This window comes from Ursus arctos, unplaced genomic scaffold, assembly GCF_023065955.2.
Source record: "Ursus arctos isolate Adak ecotype North America unplaced genomic scaffold, UrsArc2.0 scaffold_3, whole genome shotgun sequence".
NCBI classification, from domain to species: domain Eukaryota; kingdom Metazoa; phylum Chordata; class Mammalia; order Carnivora; family Ursidae; genus Ursus; species Ursus arctos.
The window spans coordinates 55,920,685-55,941,489 of NW_026622985.1; the positions used below are offsets into that span (position 1 = coordinate 55,920,685).

The 20,805-nt window shown below is 41.9% G+C and overlaps 1 protein-coding gene and 1 long non-coding RNA gene across 2 annotated transcripts in view; both read right to left on the reverse strand.

Moving 5' to 3' along the window:
• The window catches only part of JAZF1 (JAZF zinc finger 1), a 320,632-nt gene that overhangs the window by 192,807 nt on the left and 107,020 nt on the right, over positions 1-20,805 (reverse strand). The window lies entirely within an intron of this gene.
• LOC130542047 (uncharacterized) overlaps positions 1,892-20,805 on the reverse strand; it is a 47,692-nt gene continuing 28,778 nt past the window's right edge. Inside the window, exon 2 of the long non-coding RNA XR_008956325.1 lies at positions 1,892-20,660. This is a non-coding gene — a long non-coding RNA (uncharacterized LOC130542047). The remainder of the gene's footprint in view (positions 20,661-20,805) is intronic.

Below are 20,805 nucleotides of genomic sequence, written 5' to 3' on the forward strand. Positions count from 1 at the left end.
ATGAATACAGTTTACTTAGGATAAGTAACGTCACTAATCTAGTAAAATTCTACACTTCCCCCTGCAAACTGGCTTCTGAATACTAATTTTTCCAGCTCCTTTTGCATACTCTTCATCTGTTTCACTTCCAAGGAACAACCTCCCCAATAAGGCAGCCCCCCAACCCTACCCCTGAAAAAATGTCCTGAGATTCATATGCAAAAGCCCTACAAAGATCAGGGCACAATCAATATTTAAAGATCGCAAACGAGAACAATTAAAATCAACAAGTAACTCAGAGTAAAACAAAAGTCATAAGGAAAGAAATCACACCTAAAATTGATCTAGGTGGGCCTTTAGAAACCCGACGACGTGATTCAGCCACAGCAACTAAACATGCTAGTGTAGCCCAGGAGAAAAGAAAAACTATCATTTTTTTTTTTTTTCTATTTAGGAGCTGATGTACTGAATCTTTGAAACTGCAGGTTCACTCTGAGGGCAGGCCTCATGTGATGTTTAAAGGGGGAAAAAATTAACCTTGTGCACACCTCCTATATTCAAGATCATTAATGAAAAGCCAGAATGTTTAATTTGCTCTGATGTTTCTGCTTTCTGTCATTTCTGTATAGTTAACAGGATCATAATTTAAGTAAGTCACACATTGTAAATAACCTGGCTATATTATTCTCTCCTCCTTAGTAATTAGACCACCTTTTGTTACAAAGAATCCTGTAAACCATTTAACCATGAGTGGTTGTAAACTGCTCGTATTAAAAATTGGGTGCTCCCCCTCCTGAGATGAATGGCACCAAGGAAACTGCGTACCTTTTTGTCTCTACATCATTTCCATTTCACTTGAGTTTCTGGAATCGACTTGATCATTTGATCATTTTAATACCGGCATAAAAATCTACTATACAAATTTTTGGAAGAAAGCAATGCCCACTGACACTGTCACTTTGCATCAGTGCAAAGGAGAGCTGAGCGCTGCACAGACTTGTAATGTACTCTCCGCCCTCCGCCCTCAGCAACAAGCGGTTTCTCCAGCCTCGTTTGAAAACGATGAAACCATTTGGCACGGCAGGAACTGTAGAAGTATTTTAACAAAGGGAAAAAAAACCCTGGTCATCTCTCCAACTTCACAAGGAGAGCAAAGTAACCTGTAGCTTTGTGTTACTTGAGATGACTTGAAATGCGGGTCAGTCAGGATGTTAACATCAAACCTGCAAAAATCATGCTAAGATGCCCAGTCTTGGAATACAGGATACTCACAAAGATGAGAAATCATTTTTATCCAAAGAGAGAAGAACAAGTATGGAGACTATTTTCTCTTTATTGTGGTAAAAAAAAAAATACATAGCATTAATTTTTCATCTTAACCATCTTTAGGCATACAGTTTAGTTGTGTCAGACATACTCCCGTTGTTGTACAACAGACTCTAGGATTTTGCTTCCTTTCAATAGTTCAGACGCTCACCTGAATGATACCATCTTTGTCCATTTGTGACTGGTTTATGTCACTTAGCATAATGTCCTCGAGGTTCATCCACGCTGTAGCATGTGTCAGAATGTCCTTATTTTGAAAGGCTTAATAATATTCCATTGTATGTATAAACCACATTTTCTTTGTCCATTCATCTGTCAATGAACATCTGGGTTGCTTCTATTTTTTGGCTATTGTGAATAATGCTGTGGTGAATGTGGGTATGCAAACATCTCTTCAAAACCCAGCTTTCGATTCTTTCGGGTGTATGTCCGGGAATGGAATTGCTGGATCATGTGGTAATTCTACCTGCAGGTTTCTGAGGGAACTCCATACTATTTTCCATCATGGCTGCATCATTTTCCATTCCCGCCCACAATGTACAAGGGTTTCAATTTTCCACACCCTCACCAAACGCTTGTTGCTTCGTTTTCTTTTTCTTTTTTTGATAGTTGCCATTCGAATGGGGGTGAGGTGACATCTCATTGTGGTTTTGACTTGCATAAATTTCATGATTAGTGATGTTGAGCATCTTTTCATATGCTTCTTGGCCATCTCTAATAGATCTTTGGGGAATGGGCTATTCAAATCCTTTGCCCATTCCTCAATCAGGTCATTTGGGTTTTTTGTTGTTGAACTGTAGAAATTCTTTATATTCTCAATATTAGCCGCTCATGAGATATATAATTTGCAAATATTTTCTCCCATTCTAAAAGTTGCCTTTTCATTCTGTTGTTTCCTTTGATGTACAGACGTTTTTAAGTTTGATGTAGTCCCATTTGTCTATTTTTGCTTTTGTTGCCTGTATCTTTAGTGTCATAGCCAAGAAATCATTGCCAAATCCAATGTCCTAAAGTTTTTCCCTGTGTTTTCTTCTAGGAGTTTTAGGTCTTCAATCTGCTCGAGCTGATTTTTAAAGGTAGACCAGGAACTCTAAAAATTATGTTGTCTGATATCCGAACACATTCCTGAGAGAATCAATTCACTACATCTGACATTCATTATGCTTTCAACTCTAGGTTTCTAAATTAAATGGACTGATGTGGGTGAGACTATCACAATTACAGTTAGGAAGAAATACTCTTTTTCAGGCATACATTCAGGAAAAATCAAAGAAGTTTATTCTGCTAGCTAGCAAAATAAAATAGTACACAAAACAGTACTTTCATATCTCCTATCAATGGCAAAGTATTCCAGAGATCTAAATATCCTGTAATCCTAAAATACAGATTGCAACAGATAAGAGTTTGAAATGAAACAGCTTTTTAGACTTTCATCACACAACCAACTGAGTTTTAAGCAAAGGAGCAGAATGGAGTGGGAAGAACTGGAGAGTGCTGAGAAGACTTGGGCTGAATCTATCCACAGGTGGGAAGATGCCAGCAGGGCTTTGTGGCACCCTCCCATCCTCATTTTCCCCACCCAACCCTCAATCACAGCAGCTCTGCGATAATTTTTTTTAATCTGTTCAATCAGGCAGAAATAAAAAGGACAAAGGCAAATCACTCCTGTTTGAGCCCCTCTCAGGATTAAAATTCAGTTTCTTCAATTAGGGGAGGAACCAACGTAATTCTTCGTTCTTCTCCAACTTCTCACATATGCCTTCCCAAATATAACTTCCCAAGTCCATTTTGAGTTCTTTTTTTTTTTTTAAAGATTTTGTTTTTAAGTAAAATCTCTACACCCAATGTGGGGCTCAAACTCAACCCCGTGATCAAAAGTCGCATGCTCTACCAACTGAGCTAGCCAGGCACCCCTTGCCAAGTCCATTTTGAAAAGTAAACGTGCCATAAACTGACTAATAAGGGAAAACTAAAGTTTCAAATACTATTTGCCCCAGGGTACATATTCCTAAATACACTTAATTACGCAAAATACTACTTTGATAATCAATGCTATTTATCTAGAAGGCCTTTCCTATTTGCCTTGACATAAAACTGACCGCACAGTAGTTAATAAAAGTTGAAGAACTACAACTTAAAAGAATCTATCCTTTAAAATTTGACCAAACCCAGTGGTCTTTTATAACAACTGTTACAAAGCTTTTTAACTAGTTGATGGCAATGCCATAATCAGCAATGAAGCAAAAATGGGTCCCTTCCTGTGTGTAAAGAGAATACCGTACCATCACTTGGAGAGGGAGAATGACCAACTGCACCACGGTTGAGGGCCCCCTGCCCCCCACCCCCAGTCACACCCGAGACTCAGGGACCCCTCCCCCTAGTGCACTGCTGACAGGATCTCTATTTGTGGTTTGTTTGGGTATGTTCTGGCCACACTAAAACGACTTGTAAATATTTCTACTGCTTCCCTTTAGGGAGACCCAAGGCTTGGTATAAAATGTGATTCTCTCATGCTTGGGGCCATTAGGGTAAACTTGCTTCGTGTATCCCACTTAAAAAGTTAACTCAGGAAGAGGCGCAGACTCTGGTAGACACAGTCTGCCTTTCTTCCTGCTGTCTGGTTAATGTAGCAACTGGCTGCTCAGGAAGGAAGGGGAGGGAGATGGACGGCAGAGCTGAAAAGACCGCTGGTTGGCGCAAGGTAGGATTTACCCCACAGACTTGCCCACCACCCTTCCCTGAAACAGGCTACAGCAAATGGTGCCCACGCTGCATTTTGAGTTAAAAGTCCAGTATAGGTGCTGGCAATGTCCTATATCTCAATCTGGATGGTATCCACCCAAGTTTATATGTGATACGCTTTTGTAAAAATTAATGGGATACACTTAGGATTTCTATATTTGATGTCAATAAGACTTTGAAAAATTAAGTTTTAAAAGTTCCCAATATAGACTTAATAAATAACAGGGGATGGCATCGATTCATTCTCTTTGGGTTTTTTCTTCACTAAGCTTTTGCAATGACCTGACCTCTCCAAATTCCAGTCTCTCTTCCCTTCCAATATCCTTTACGTGGCACTAACATACTAAAAACTTCCTAAAATCCAGACCTGGTCAAATCACACCCCAGGTTAAAAAAAAAAAAATCATCCCTGTGTTGTTTTGTTGATTTCAGTTGCTCACGGGCTGTAAACTCCCCAGCCTGGCACTCAGGCTGCCCACTCCTCACCCAGGGTCAGCCATGTGTGCTGGCCCAACGCACTCCCCGGCGGTTGTCACTGAGCCTATCCTCGGCAAATTTCCGACCCTGCACTTTGGTGAATGTTATTCCTTCTCCCATGCTTCCATCCCTGCCCACATTTCCATCTCTGACTGTGAAACCCTATCTGTTTCTTTCCAGATTCCTCCAAATGGATAATATAATAATACAGCGACAAATACTTGTTTATTATGTTTGTTAGTCAATAATGCTTTAATACTTTTTATCACATAGAATATAAGCTCCACAAAGCCAGGACTCATTTTATCCACTTGTGTATCCTATGGGCATGGAACATAGTAGGTGCACAATGATTATTTACTGATTTAATAACTTTGATGATTAAGAGCCTGTTTCCCAGACGCTGTGCTTTACACATATCATTTCTATTCCTGAAAACACCCTTGCGATGTGTAGAATACAAGCCCTACAATCTACATGAGGAAACTAACGCTCAGACATGTCCGTGAACTTGCCCCAGGCCTCCCAGCTCAGAGTAGTCTGGCTTCAATATTCTCTTCCTTCGAATTCTCCAAAAACAACGCACCCCCAACTGTGGTGTGCATCTTCTGCCTAAGACTGCAGTTCTGGAAAAGGCTGTCCTCTCCTGCGAGTTTCCATTCTTTATGAGCAGAGAGAGTATTTGCCCCTCACAGGACCTCTGACGCACCCAGCCCAGAGCTCCACCATGAGACAGGCCTCCTTAAATATCTAGGCAGTCACTGAATGGCAGATGATAAGGGGGGTGGAGAGAGTAGGATTTAGACAGTCTCTCTCAAAGAAAACATTTTTTTAAAAGCCGGAGCACACAAAGTACATTAAGTGAGCACTAATTAGTACAAGAAGGCAAGTTAATGAGCAAAAGGAGGCCGTTCACACCACGTGTACAGGACAGTAGAGCACAGCTCCACGTTAGATGGGGCTCCTGGGAATGCAAGTCTTTCATGTATAAAAATGAACTGCAAGCCTCACAGGGCAACCATACATTGAAGGCAGCTTATTTGCTTGTACTGTTTTGGGGGAAAAAAAAAAAAAACAACTGTTTAGGCTGGACTGAAAGTATTATCCTAACGTAAGCATGAAATTTCACAGAAGAAATCATTCCAAACATTTTACTCCGTTTACACGTCTACCGTATCACAAGGGCCAAACTAGTGGATTAAACTAAAATCCAGCGCAGCTCGTGAAATCAAGGAAGTCCCCCCCGCTTTATCCATGGACAAGGCTCAGGTTACCATGTGGCAGTAAGCAGCGTGGCCGTGCACTCCCCATCTGTCTTCCTTACCCTAACCATTCCTGCTGCGCACTCCTGCCACTTCCCGCGTCTGCGTCCCCTTGCCTCCACACTTACGGGGGTATTTCGGGCACACCCATCTCTAATGTGGGGACTGCCTATACCATCCTCTATTAACAGATACCTATACAAAATGTTTTGTGCTTTTAAGGGATAAGATTTTAAGCTGCTATTCTAGAACATGCCAAAATGTTAAGTCACTAAAATCATTCTGGAACACTTGAAAAAAAAAATCACACTAAGTTGGCCATTTTTCTCAATTTCTCAACAGTGGACAGTGCGCTTGAAGCTAGTCCACACTGTGACCACTGAGATCATTTCCAGCCTTTTTCCAATTCTAAGTAAGCCTGTAAGGCTACACGTTTCTAAAGACCATTCAGCCGTACCCCACAAGTTTTGATATGTAAATGTTTTCTTTATTATTTCTAAATATTTTATCATGTCTGTACTCTGTGCTTTGTCTTGTGATGTATCTGAACTCGTGCTTCATAATTTCCAAACATGGGTTTTTTTCTAGTTAACTTTCGTTACAGAGTGCTAACTGAATTACAGACTATTTGGTTTGTATGATGCCAGTCCTTTTAACTTGTTGCAAGTTGCTTTATGGTGCAATTTTCTTAAATATTTTATGTGCCCTATAAAAGTATGTATTCTTCAGATGTTGGATACAGGGTTCTTTCTATGTCTTTTGCATGATGCTAAGTGCTGTGTTCATTGTGTTACTCATTTTTTGCCTCCTGATCTACCAATTGAGAGAGAGAGAGAGAGAGAGAGAGAGAGAGAGAAAGAATATGTTAAAATCTCCTCCAATGATAAAGGGCTGTTTTATTCTTCCTTGTAATTTCAATAATTTTTTAAAGATTTTATTTATTTATTTGACAGAGAGAGACAGCCAGCGAGAGAGGGAACACAAGCAGGGGGAGTGGGAGAGGAAGAAGCAGGCTCATAGCGGAGGAGTGTGATGTGGGGCTCGATCCCATAACGCCGGGATCACGCCCTGAGCTGAAGGCAGACCCTTAACGACTGCGCCACCCAGGCACCCCTCAATAATTTTTACTTTATATATTTCGAAGTCATCATATTAAGGTATTAAGTGTATGAAAGTTTAGAATTGTTTTATGTTTCTGGTAAATTGTACCTGTTATGATCTTCTTTATCACTAATAATACTTTTGCCTTAAATTCTATTATTAATATACCAGCTTTCTTCTAATAGGACTCTGGTGTATAATTTTACCTACTTTTACTATGGATGTAGTTGTGATTCTTTTAGTAAACAGCATATTGCTAGAATTTCTAAAAATCCAGTCTGATAATCTTTATCCCTTAGCTAGAATAATTTGTCCATTTACACTTAATACTATTATATTTGAATTTGCTTCTATCATCTTATTTTGTGCTATTTGTCTTATCCATTCCTATGTTTTTTAAATGTTTTGGACTGATGAACTATTTTATTTCTTTTTTGCTTCCTCTACTGGTTTAGAAGCTAAACACCTTGTTTAGCTTTATTGGGTGATTATTCCATAAATAGTGAAATGTATATATAATGTATCTAAATTTTAAATCTAATTTCAAATTTTAAAACTCAAATTTTATTGATTTCTTCACCTTCCTCTAAAATAATAGGTTATAGTCACTTCACGACTGATAGTGCTATGTTGACACATATTTTGTTTATTTTTTAAGTTCATAACATAAGACAGTTAATGCTGGTTCATATTTACTCATACATTTACTACTTTCTTTGTTTTTTGCTCCTTTTAAAAATTCTGATATTTTTATTTGAAAGCTCTTTCCTTCTGTGCAAAGTTCATACTTCAGAAACTCCTTTTGTGAGGCTCTGATGACACATCTTTTCTCACTCTAAATGTTGCTTTGTTTCACCCTCATTTTTGAGAAATAGAGCTAGCTGGGCAGAATCACAGACTATGATTTTCCTGCTTCTATCATTGCTGTATTAAACTGCTGAATTTTTCCTTTGAAAACTATCATTTCTGACTACTTAAGACCTTTGTCATGGCATTGTGCAGTTTCACTATGTCATATCTACTTATGGACCTCTTTTAAGGAAATTTAATATGGCTTGCAATTTGCTGGGTGTCCTGAATCTGTGGCCTGATCTCTTTCATTTCTGCCAAATTCACTGTTCTCCTTCTCTCTTAGCCTTTCTTCTGTAGTTCCCCTCTTTCTGTCCCATAGTACTATGTTCTGAACATTAATTCACTCTTCTTTACCAGTTTATTAATTCTCTCTTCAATTCTGTCTAATCTGTTAATAAACTGCCTCTTAGGCTTTTAATTTCAGTAATGTATTTTTTTATTTATATAAATTATATTTGCCTCTTTCTCAAATTTTCCTTGTCATAGTAATAGTCTTGCTCCTTAGACATACTTTCAATCTCTTCTTTCATTTTTATTATTTATTTATTGGGGTAGGGGGAGAGACTGAGAGAGAGAGGGAGAGCAAGAAGGAAGCAGACTCCCTACTGAGCAAGGAGCTCAACACAGGGCTCGATCTCAGGACCCCAAGATCATGACCCGAGCCAAAGGCAGACACTTAACCGACTGAGCCACCCAGGCGCCCCTCTTCTTCCATTTTTAAACACAGAAAACACACTTATTTTTATCTATTGTGCCTGATAAATTCAATATCTAAAGTCCTTGCAGGTTGATTTTGCTGACTCCTTCATGATGATGTATTTTCTTGTGTTTTGTGATTTTTTTTTTCCTTAATGTGAGCTAACATATTTTAGAAACTCTGTGAGGGTTCTTAATGGTCAAATTAAGGGGAATTCCAGGGGAAGAAAGGGATAAAGAAAGGGGGGGTAATCAGAAGGGGGAATGAAACATGAGAGACTATGGACTATGAGAAACAAACTGAGGACTTCAGAGGGGAGGGGGGTGGGGGAATGGAATAGACCGGTGATGGGTAGTAAGGAGGGCACGTATTGCATGGTGCACTGGGTGTTATACACAACTAATGAATCATCGAGCCTTACATCGGAAACCGGGGATGTACTGTATGGTGACTAACATAATATAATAAAAAATCATTAAAAAAAAAATTAAGGGGAATTCCTCCACAAAGAATCTGCATTTGCTTCTGCTAGGTGCTGGGAGAGACTACCAACCTTAGTTAAATGTCTTTCTGACCATCTGGCTAATGTGAATTCTAGCTGTAAATCCATGAACTGTCTTGAGGTTACAAATTTTCTGAATTTTATGTTTGTTCCACCACATAGTGTTAAGGTTCAAGATAGAAAATTTTCCTTGGAAGAACCTGGGTTTTTGTTACCCTAGCTCACATTACCGAGAGAATGTAGCTTAAGGGTTCTAGCTCCATAAAGGGAGGAGGCTTTTGCTAATCACATTAGTCAACTTGGGTGGGTCCAGGGTTTTGTCTTCTGTGGCCCAGGAGCCTATGAAAACCTTAGAGCAAGATTAAGGTTAAGTCAGGCTGCCATGCTCAGCTTAACTTTCTGGGTTTCCAAATGTCACTTACTATTTAACATCTGAGCCATTCTTCCGTGTCATATCAGATAAGCAGTGTACTGAAAAATAATCCATTCCATCAATCCTGTGGGCCGTATGGTATATAGGGGGTCAGAATGAGAGCTCTGAAACCAAAATGCCTAGGTTCAAATTCCTGCACAGTACTTAGTAACTAGGTAGTCTTGGGAAGTTTTTTCAGTTTCTGCCTCAGTATCCCCACCTGTAAAATGGGAATAAGAATAGTATTTGCCTCATATGAAGGTTTTTGTGAGGATTAACTGAGTTAATACATATAAAGCACTTAGAACATGCCTGGCCACAGACAGCACTCGAAAGAAATGTTGCTCTCATCATCATTACAGTTAGATGTGAGTGCCATGCTGAGGCCCTACAGTGCAGATGCTGACTCTGCTCCGTAATATAGTTCCCTTCTACTACCATCTTGTAAAAATCAAGTTCCGTAAAAGGTAAATTTACATTAACATTTTGGCAAATGCATTCATTTTTACGAAACTTCTAGTTAAGAAAATATACAATACACATAAAAATATATATGATAATGAATGGCAGACACACTTCACTGAACATTCCTATTTATCCACTCTTGTAATTTAAGACAAAGAGAAAGCACAGTGAAATTAAAAGGCATACATTTTAAAAACCCAAAGAGTAATTTTCATGATGTCTAATGGACAGAGCCAGCTGCTGCCATCAGGTGTAAAGGTGAGCAACTATGTGGCAGGTTGATATGTGTGGCCGGGGGCTTGTTAAATAGGGTTATCCTTTGTTCTTCTTAAGCTTTATGAGATAGAGACACACAAATAAGAGGCATAAGAGTTTTCAAGTCCAGAGTGGCTGTGTTTAGAGGTGAAAAGCTCATATATTACAAATTATATAAAAGGCACATACTATGCAGTCTTTAATCTTTTAATAATCAGAGAGATCGTTTTGTAAGACAAGTATTTCATGATTTTAGTATGTGCTCCTTTTAAAAATAAAGTATCAAAATCAATCTATCATGAACTCAATTTTTAATTGAGTACCCAGCTTACACTGCCAGCACTGATGGGATCTTTCAGTTACAAAGTACAGAGTGAGTCCTCAAACAGAAATCAGTTCCTTTTGATTTATCACTGTTCTTAACGACAACAAAACAAAACATCCCTGACTAAATTGGAATTTGGGGTTGTGCCAGTTATCAGCTTATCATGGCTCAATTCCAAATTCACCCTTTAACACCTGCTCTGTGATAATGAACTAGACTAAGCATTTCTTCTTTACAGTGACTTCAATATTAGGCTTTGTCAGTAGAGGGCGCTGCAGGGACACTGCAGTGGTTCCAGCATACTGTTTTTGCATCTTGGTCCCTCAGCACTGCACACAGAAGAGAACATCTGGTGATGCTCTGTGCTCCAGGCAGGAGTCCAGAACACAAGTCCTTCAGTGACCATGCAGGATTGTTCTGGGCCCAGTAACCACCTCCCCACAGCCCTGCTACACGCTGCACACTGCAGTTCTTGTACCCACAGCTGTACCCCAATTCCCTTGGCACGTTGGCCCATCAGTCTCAGCTTGCCTGTGCCCGGAGTGTTGTTTCCTGCTAGTCTAGCAACTGTGGGGCAGCAGTAGCCCACATAACCTACAACCTTCCTGCCATCCCAGTGGGCTGTGTCCACACCCTTTCCAGTGGGGTATGAAACCCAGCCATGAGGAAGGGCCCCCTTCCAAGCCTGTGCTTCCTTGGGGACTCTTCTTCAGCTCCAGAGGAGCCTTTGGTATTCTCTTTACATTCTATGGTTACTCTCCTATCTCAGTTCAGTAATTCTTTATTTTAGATTTTTTTATAAGTAATCTCTACACCCAATGTTGGACTCGAACTCACAACCCCAAGAGTTCATCCCCCAAGAGTTGCGTGTTCTACAGACTGAGCCAGCCAAGCAACCCAATAATTCTTTATTTTAAATGTTCCCTATTTGAATGATGGTGTAGTTTCTGTCTCCTGTTCGACCCAAACTGATACAGTGCTTGACTCTGCAATTCTAAATTCGTATAGGCATGCATTCTTTTCTGATCATACACCACTCCCTCTATCGAGTCAAAAAATCTTTTCATGTACATTACAGCTAAAATGTTGGCCAACCATACTCTTCACATGTTCTGAAAATCCCTGAATGATGACAGGGAATATCTTCCAAGCTTATGTTATCCTTTTCTTATATATGAAAGAATTCCAAGCTTAGCACCTCACCTACCCAAGGATTTCAAGTCAAATTAATTATTTCATCCTCTTTATACACCCTGGCCTCTCTTCCTTTCACAAAGAAGGGATGGTCTTTTGTTCATAATTTCAAAATAACAAATAGAAGATTACACCATGCCTTATTCTAAAGCATCTTATTTTGACAGGAATTTGCAGCTCCTAACCAGTTCCTGGGCAACAACGTGCAACTAAGATACTACAAGTCATTTAAGAGTATGGGCTATTTGTCCATTTATTCACCATTCTTTGAGGGTCCAATATGAGACAGATCCTAAACCAGGTACTATGGCATAAAAAGATGAATGAGGCACAGTCCCTTCTGTCCAGCGGGGTAGGACCAGAACAAAGGTGAAAAGCGATGCCTGGCTGGTTCAGTCAGTGGGGCATGTGACTCTTGACCTCGGGGTTTTAGGTGCGAGCCCCACATTGGGTATAGAGATTACTTAAAAATAAAATCTTAAAAAAACACAAAAGAACATAGGTGAAAAAAAGAATGAAAAAGAAGGGAGACTTAGCAGTGAATGATTAAAAAGCACCCCCAAAGAATCACCCTTGTGATCATTGTTCAACAGTATTAAACCTAAGTATTAACTGAACACTCATACGCTCAGGGGGGAAAAGGATCAAATATCTTTGAGAGGAAAAATGTACAAAGTTCCATCCCACATCCATTTGGAAACAGATTCTTAAGAAGCTGAATTAAATTAAAGAAGAAAACAAAACCACCTACAACATAGCAGTTACTGTACACAAACTGGAAGAGAACCCGCGGTGTTTCTTTCGTGGTATTTCTCCAAATCCCTTGGTAAGGAAAACAAGCAGAGAGCGAGGATTACAACATTTTTTAGGACATCCAATTCACCAGCATGCAAATAACTTGACATTTTACAACTGTACTTTCAGTAACATTTGCGATTCCCTCAGTAAAGAGTTTCCAATCTATATGCCTCTCTTTGACACGTGAGGGTGGCCTCAAGAAAGGCCACGGTCTGAAAATCATCGCAACGGAATTTGAAATGTAATGAGCTGCATCTCGTGTCTCCGTAGAGAGCTTCAACAGGACTGCAAGAAATGTTCTCTTCTTTCTCCCCCAAAATAATTCTAAAAGGTCACACCAGTCTAATAGTGATAAGTAACTGCCAACAATTTTTTAAATTAGGCAATCTTACAATTTTTTAAAAATAGAAATGACTGAGGCAAGCAAAATTTATATGCATCAAGAAAAACCAAAGACACAAAACTAATACCCCTCAATGACCAGAAAAATCTGGCCATATGGTCACTTATTTCCATTTTTTAATTTTAAGTCCGTTAATTTCCCACAAAAATATAAACATATTTCAACCAATAGCATTTTCTACCTTAACCAGCCAGGAGGAAACCAGCATAAAATTTAAAAGAAGTAAACTATATAAAAAATACTCGGTAAGTGGGGCACCTGGGTGACTCCGTCAGGTAAGCATCAGACTTCAGCTCAGGTCATGATCCGGGGTCCCATCAAGCTCCACAATGGGCTCTGGGCTTAGCGGGGAGTCTGTTTCTCCTTCTCCCTCTTCCTCTGCCCCTCCCCCACTCTATGTGAGCACTCTCTTTCCCTCTCCCTCTCAAATTTAAAAAACCTTTAAAAAAATATTATATAAGCAAATGCTTTTTCCATTCTTATCCCACCATGTGAAGAGAAAGCAACATTTATGGAAAGTGATTATTAACTAGAAAAGAATGAAGAGAGATACAGTCCTACTTATCCCCCACTTAGTAAAGAACCAGTTTTTAAAATGAAAAGATAAAGCAATGCATTCCAAAAAGTGGTTGCAAAAGAAATTCTGTAAATTTTCAAACAAACCTAATGACAGTTGAGAAAACAAACTGTCAGCAACACTCTAGTTAAACAGTGCTTCCCCATACCTCACAACTGCCAAACAAAATATCATAAATGTGGGATAAAACAGAAAGAGATCTTATCATCTAATTCAGTCTCGTTTGACAGATTTTGAAATCAAAGACCAAATAAAAATATTTTTTTCCCCTAAAAACTGCTGTTACTGGTGTTATGAACAGGTGGAAGAAATAGGGTGCCATTTGACAGGTGCTAGGAGATGATGTAACCTTCACAATTTCTTGACCAGCCTAATGGGATATCTGAACTGGTCCCATTAGAGAATCGTTCTATTCGTTCTATGCATCAGATCTAAGGTTCTGGAAGTCAGGAGGGCATTTATAGATCACTGGCCTAAACTCATTCAAGGAACATATCTCAATTACATTTAGGTTAAGCTCTTTTAGGGAAATGACTGTGTCCCTTGGCCTCCAGAACCCCAGAGAGCCTGGCAGACAGTAATAACCCACAAATCGATTGTAGTGTTGGTGAAAATGGCCAAAGAATCAGTCAGATGGCTTTATCCCTGAGCACTGATTTAGAATCCTGTGGGAATAAGACTCTGGAGAGGTTGTTTTTAATAGTAGGAGGGACCAGAAGGGAACCCCAGAGGCATAGCTTGGAATTCTTGCAAATATAAGCAGAGTGAAGGAAAGCTCCAGGTAGAGGACGGGCGAGGGAAGCCAGGAACGTGCCTCAAGAGAGCATTCTGGAAGGTGAAATGAGGGAATGGAAGAAACACGCTTTGTTTATTGCACAATGTTTCCCAGACCTCCCCTGCCAGTGAGCAGACCGTAAATGTCACTATCCTGTCCCAACATGTGCTGTTAAGTCAGTGCAAGATGACTTAAAAATGTTGCAACTATGTTAAAAAGATTACCAAAGATGTTTTAATTCTTAAAATCTTGTTAACTAGGTTAGTAAAATCAAAACTGTTTAATGTGATAGCTGAAAGAAAAAGAAGAATCACCAAAACATCTCATGACTTTTTTTTTCCCTAAGAAATTGTGTTTTATAAGTCCTCCTATTTGTCCTTCTTTTTAAATGGGAAAAAAGCAGAGAAAATAAAACTACAACATGTTTTATTTTTGTGTTAGCTATACAGCCTGGGGCTATTTTTTCTTTCTCTTTCTTTCCAAACAACATACCTTTTAGATCTGACACAAAAGACAGAAAGGAAAGAGTTGAGCTCCATCAAGCAAATTTTTATTGGTGACAAAAATACTGGACCAGATGGATTGTACACTTGCCAAGAGTGCAGTTAAATGTCCACGGGAGGACTGCTAGCATCAGCATGGAACATGCTAGTTCTTCTATCTGTTTTTGTTTTTATTCCGCCAAGAACCAAGGGTTTAGAGATGCTGAGGAAATGACCCCCAGGCAGTTTCAGTCTCTTGTTTAGCACATTACCTAAGTGTTAACACCTTAGCTGCGTGGCATTCTAACGCCAACAGTCCCAGAAACAAATTCCGAGGCTACAGAATTTCACCAGAGGTATTTCCAAAACTGGATACTTGCTAAAAGAACGCCGGGAAGGCTCCGACACAGGCGGGTCAGGGCTGGGAGTGAGAATGCATCCACGACCAATGATGGGAGATGTGAGACCAAGATGGCTCCCTTCCAGTCCTGCAGGACTCCTGTGCTCTTGGGCTGTGACTCTCTGAGCACACACGCAACACTCTCCAGAGGACGGCCGCGCGGACTGATTTCGTTCTTGTTGTTTTAAGACTCTAATTGGGAAAACCAGTTTGTGATTCCATTTTATGACCTGAAGAGATGAATGGCCTTTTTAAGAAAGGCTTTCCCCCAAAACCCTACAGAATCCATCCAAACGATGCCTCCACTCATCCAGAGCCAAGAGAACCAGCAAGTACCTCCAGAATCGTGGCGCAGCTCCAGATCGCATTCCAGACCGATCTCCTGCCAGTTAACTCCTTGGCGCCTGCCTCACCCTTGAGCGTGAGGGCCTCTGACAAGCGGCTGCCATCCATCCCCAGCTACGTGAAAACACCCGGACGAAATCAGAGGAGACAATGCTGGAGTCTGTGTCCCCAACAGCAAATGAAGCTGAGCTTTATCATTTACCCAGCCCGTGGCAGAGGGAGGCAGAAAAGGCTGAGTTCAAACAAAATTGAATGGGGAGAACCATCACTCAAAATGTCTCCCTGCCACTTTAGTGTTGTCTGGAGGGAAGCTCCCAGGGGATGGTGAGTGGGGCACGAGCAGGACTGAACGCTGCTGTTTCCGGTTGTTGAACCTGTGGACTACCGCTCCCTCGGTTGGCAAATGCGGCTGTGCCCGCATCCCCGAAAGAATCCCTTGCTGCTCCTGCCCTTTCCCTGGGGGCACCTCAGCCTCCCCACAGTCCTGGGGACCTCCACACTGAGACTCCAGCCAGCCTCTCACCAGGGGCTGCCCATACCGTGCCAGTCTTTAGGTAATCGGATGACTGCCTCCCGGGGAACTCTGGAGGACAGGTGATGGAGCATGGGTCAGGCAAACCTTCTCTTGTTTCCTCCTTAGCTTCACAAAATGGAAAAATAAAATAAGAAGGGAAATTGGGTTTTGGTCACTTAGACAAACATAATGAATTGGAATCAAGTAGGGAAATCAGGGCCAATTCGTGAAATCTCAGTGTAGAAAAGGTTGGAAGGGGCGTACAGGTGCTCTGCCCAATCTGCAAACTTTACAATCACCTGCTGGTCAGCTTTGGCCTCCGTCTCCTGGTCTAGCGGTCCCTCCCCTGCCTCATTCTGCCTCTCCTGAGTTACCTACTTTTAAGACAAACTACCTGTATGACTTTCAAGTATGCTAGAAACTGGGCTAGGAGTAAACAATATGAGCTGCTCTTCCATTAAAATAAAAGAAGGATCTCTAACCAGCATGCAGTTGATCAGTGAACACTCTAAGTTTTGTGATGTGTGCAAAATGAATTAGTTCCTTTAAGTTAAACATTCCTCTTGTCATATTAATTATACTATTTACCTAACTAATAAAATCTTTCCTAAATTGCCTTAAGGCACACTTCCCCACAGACCTTGCCAGTGTGATCCCAGTGCCCGACTGCTACAATGCCATTAATGAAATTTAACTCGACTCTAGCCAGGGCCGCAAGAAATTCCCACGAGCAGGATTAAGTACAGAAAACGCAGAGGTGACAATTTCAGGTTTCGAGATACCTATCCATACACGAACATAAAACACAGAAGTAACAGGACTTAGAAATGTCACTTTAAAAAAAAAAAGGAGAGAAAAAGAAAACATGAGTCATCGATAAACAATCTGTTGACAATTTTGTTTAAAACCATCCAAAGCGTTTTGGGGTATTAACGATTGCCCATATTTTCCCTTGGAACTGCAGAGAAGCTGGCTCTGGTAGCAAAGACAGATGGCCCAGGCCATTAACTGAGTCATCCCTGTCTATGGTTTCAAAATGCTGTCTGATATCATGGCAACCGCTCACGAATGAATGTCACACAAAATGTGATCAGGGCCTCCGCTGGGGCAGTCCCACGGGATCAACTCCATTTCTGAGAGGTTCAGGGCTCTGGAAATCGGGTCTCCGTTCACAGATTCTCAAAGCAGGGAGAACTTGAACGCCCCCCAACCTGCCCTCCGCACAAGGCAGACATCGGGACAGAGTCCCAGCAACGGAACCAACAGCAGAGAACAGAACCAGGCTCTCTGGGTTCCTAGGCTCAGGGCCTTTCCTCTCCTCTCCCTGCCTCATCTTTCCCCGTGAAAGCTGAAATCACTCACCACTCAGCTGTTTTCACAAGGAAACCCATGCTTCATGACTATGTTATTTTTTAATCTGGAGATCTGAGTACTGCACATAAATTAGGCATTTGTGTCACATGGGTTTTTTCTTGTTTTTTTTTTTTTAAAGATTTTATTTATTTATTTGACAGAGATAGAGACAGCCAGCGAGAGAGGGAACACAAGCAGGGGGAGCGGGAGAGGAAGAAGCAGGCTCATAGTGGAGGAGCCTGATGTGGGGCTCGATCCCAGAACGCCGGGATCACGCCCTGAGCCGAAGGCAGACGCTTAACCGCTGTGCCACCCAGGCGCCCCGGGTTTTTGTTTTTGTTTTTTAATAAAAAAAAATTTTTTTTTCCTGGAGAAGCTGAGGAAGGATTTTTTTTCTTGTTTTAAGGTGACATGAAACACGGCACAACCCACTGTCCACTTCACCAGAGACAGCCTTGAGGACAAGCGTCTCAGCTCCCCTAGTCCTCCAGCCCCCTGGCTGCTGACTAGTGTTAGAAAACAAAGGAACGTGTAGCAGATTTCTTGAGCAAGGCTGAGCCATGGACCTGAGGTGAGACCTACTGCCCGAGAGGCCTGGTTTCCTGTGTCTGGATCACATTCAAAATACTAAAAAGCTTCTCTCCATGCCCGAATTGGAATCACAGAGGAAATAAAACTATGCCTCGGTGTCTCCTATCAGACGTAGGGCTTATGGAGACTGTAAACTTCACGGTTCCACCCACCTTGCAGATGACCCACCTTTGATGACGCCGCCACGGAGGGGCCCGAGTCCTGGGCGTCTGGATCGCATCTGAACTCAAACCAATCAGGGCAAGCAAAGCGACATGTTCTTATAATTAATTTCCAATTTAAATCCCTGGGGTCTTTTCCTAGGCATTGTTTTCGTCTTCATAACTACACGAACAGAGGGAAATGAACTTATTTTCGGCCCAGCTGGCTCACTGATGCTCACGGGCAGAGGCCCTCAGCGTTAGAGCTGGGCACTGTTTTTGCTCTGGGCAGCAGCTTGACGCCGGGTTCACAGCACTCGCTGGGTTCTGAGTGCAACAGTGGGCTCAAAACCTCAACCCCCTCAAATGTTAGCAAACTCACGCTAGTCCCCAAGGAAGTCCCCACTGGCCCAGTCCGTCTGGTCCGTGGGCTTCCGCACACCTAAGCCTGAGGCCCGCGGGCCTGGAGTGAAGCCAGCACCGAGTCTTCTCACCTACAGACACCCCCGCGCCACCTTCTCCGGATGCCTTTCCCCTCCCTGCTCGCTGCAAAGTGTACTTTGAAACAGTCTCCTCAGATGTGGAGGGCTGAGCTCTGGCAGTAATCCCAGGAAAGGGGAGCTTTTCTGTGGCTCTGTCCTTCATTGGTCCTCACCCTCAAACAGCCGTGAATCTTTTTCTTCGTTTACTTTCAAGCAATGAAAACTACAGCTTGGTATCATTATTGTCATCTCTCTGCATGGCATCTAGGGGCCTTTGTCTTTAAGACCCATGTCATCTCTCAGAAAGAGAAAAGTCTAGAGGCACCGCACACCTCAGGAGAATGACTCCCCTGGTGTTCATGCCTGAGAAAGCCGAGCACTTGGAAATGAAAAGTTGAACACACACACACGTGGCCACATTTTTCCTCTCCTTTGCTTCCATGTCCACATGGAAAAGAAGAAAAACCGTAGATATTTGCAAAGGTTTTATGAAATATGAGCTTTGGCTAAGCCAACGGTTTTGAAAATATTTGGAGCATCCAAACAGAACAGATGTTTTTGCAAAATTTTCCACCCTCCAGTTGCTGCAAGGCTCCTGTGTGATTCTGCCCGGCAGTGAGCCCCTGGGCAGGCTGGCAGCGGCAGTGGGTCCGAACACAGTGCCCCAAATCACCCGGCCTTTCTTACAGTTCAGAACAAGCCCCTTTTTCCTCCCAGCCCGTTGGTAAGCCCTCTTGTCTGGTAAGAGGAGGCTCTGGCATTCGAAGAGCGTGGAGGGCCAGAACGGAGTGTGGAAGCAACGGGAAGATACCAGATTCTCTCCACAACAGCCATCCACAAAGTCAAAAATTTCATAAGTACAATGCTGATTTCTTACCGTGTTCTGGAGCACTAAGGTCATCCCAAACCCCTTATTAAAGCGTGAGCTCCTCAAGGGCATAGCCCTGGGTCTCTATTCATCTTTGTACACCCAGCACTCGCATACTGCACGCACACAGCTGACGCCCACGAAGTCTGATGGAGCAGAAGGAAGGCTATGAAAACCTTTGTGGGAGCAGGGCCGAGACCAGCAGGCATCCTAACCAGAACTGGCTGCCAGCTAAAAGTGAGATGAACGGAGAATTCCTACGTGGTAAATGCAGCTGTCTAACATGGAATTGGTTGGTTTTCCCACCGTGTGAAGAGCCAGACCCCCTGTAAGCAATGAAATATCCTCCCTGTCAGCAAGCGATGCACTGTGACACCAACAGGTTCCAAGCGACCTATAAAACCGAGTCGAGGGCATAGGAGAGGCCTGACACCAAGGAGACTCGGAGCGTGGTACGAGGTGCAGGGAAGGCCCCAAAATTTTCTGAGAAGTTCAAATCACAGCATACTTCTGCTGCTGCTTCTTTTTTTTTTTTTTTTTTTTTTAAGATTTATTTATTTATTTTTGAGAGAGAGAGAGCACATGCTCGTAAGTGGGCAGGGAGAGAGGCAGAGAGAGAATCTCAAGCAGACTCCCCACTGAGCACGGAGCCAAACTCAGGGCTCGATCCCACGACCCTGAGAGCATGACCTGAGCTGACAGAGCTCAACCGACTGAGGCACCCAGGCGCCCCACACAGCATACTTCTTTCTAGCTTTTATGACCAGGACAAAGATCCAATACCGTTAGCTGATGCATCTCTATCAACCACAACTGGGAGAGTCTACAGTTTCATTGCTAAGTTAAAATTCTAAAAATCCTACCTCAGCTATCCTGCAAAGAATCTTTAATCTTCCTCCCAGACAAACTTTTACAATTCAACCTTCATTTCTTCTCTTTCAAACAGGACCATTTGGAAAGGTTTTTGGTTTTTCAATAAATGTATTAATACACAAATGTTAATACTTTCCATAAATGTATTTTTAACCCAGCTCCCAACCTGCCAAGATTTCTGCCGAACCTTTCACTTACAATTTGCCACCCACATACAGCCCCCCAGATGGACCTTCCATCCAGCGACGGCACTTAGAGCTGATTAAAGGGTTTGGAGGTGATGACAAAAATACGCATGGTTGACAACAACAGGCAGCATGGAAGGGCACATCTGTGATCAGAAAAAGCGCGCATTTGCAGAGGAAGCTGCTTTCGATTTGCATTATGACCGACGGTTTCAGGAGGAGAGGCGGGCTGTTGCAAGGGCTCACACGGCACGGTGTCCTAGTAGGCTCTTAGTAGTTCTTATTCTAGAAGTACGGAACAAAACAACCAACAATAAAAAGGAGCTGATTTTAACTTTTGTTCTTGTCAGAAGACAGAACATGTGAAACAAGAAATCAGTGATCCTATAACCTTAACATTACAGCCTGAAATCACGAGAAGACACAGTAC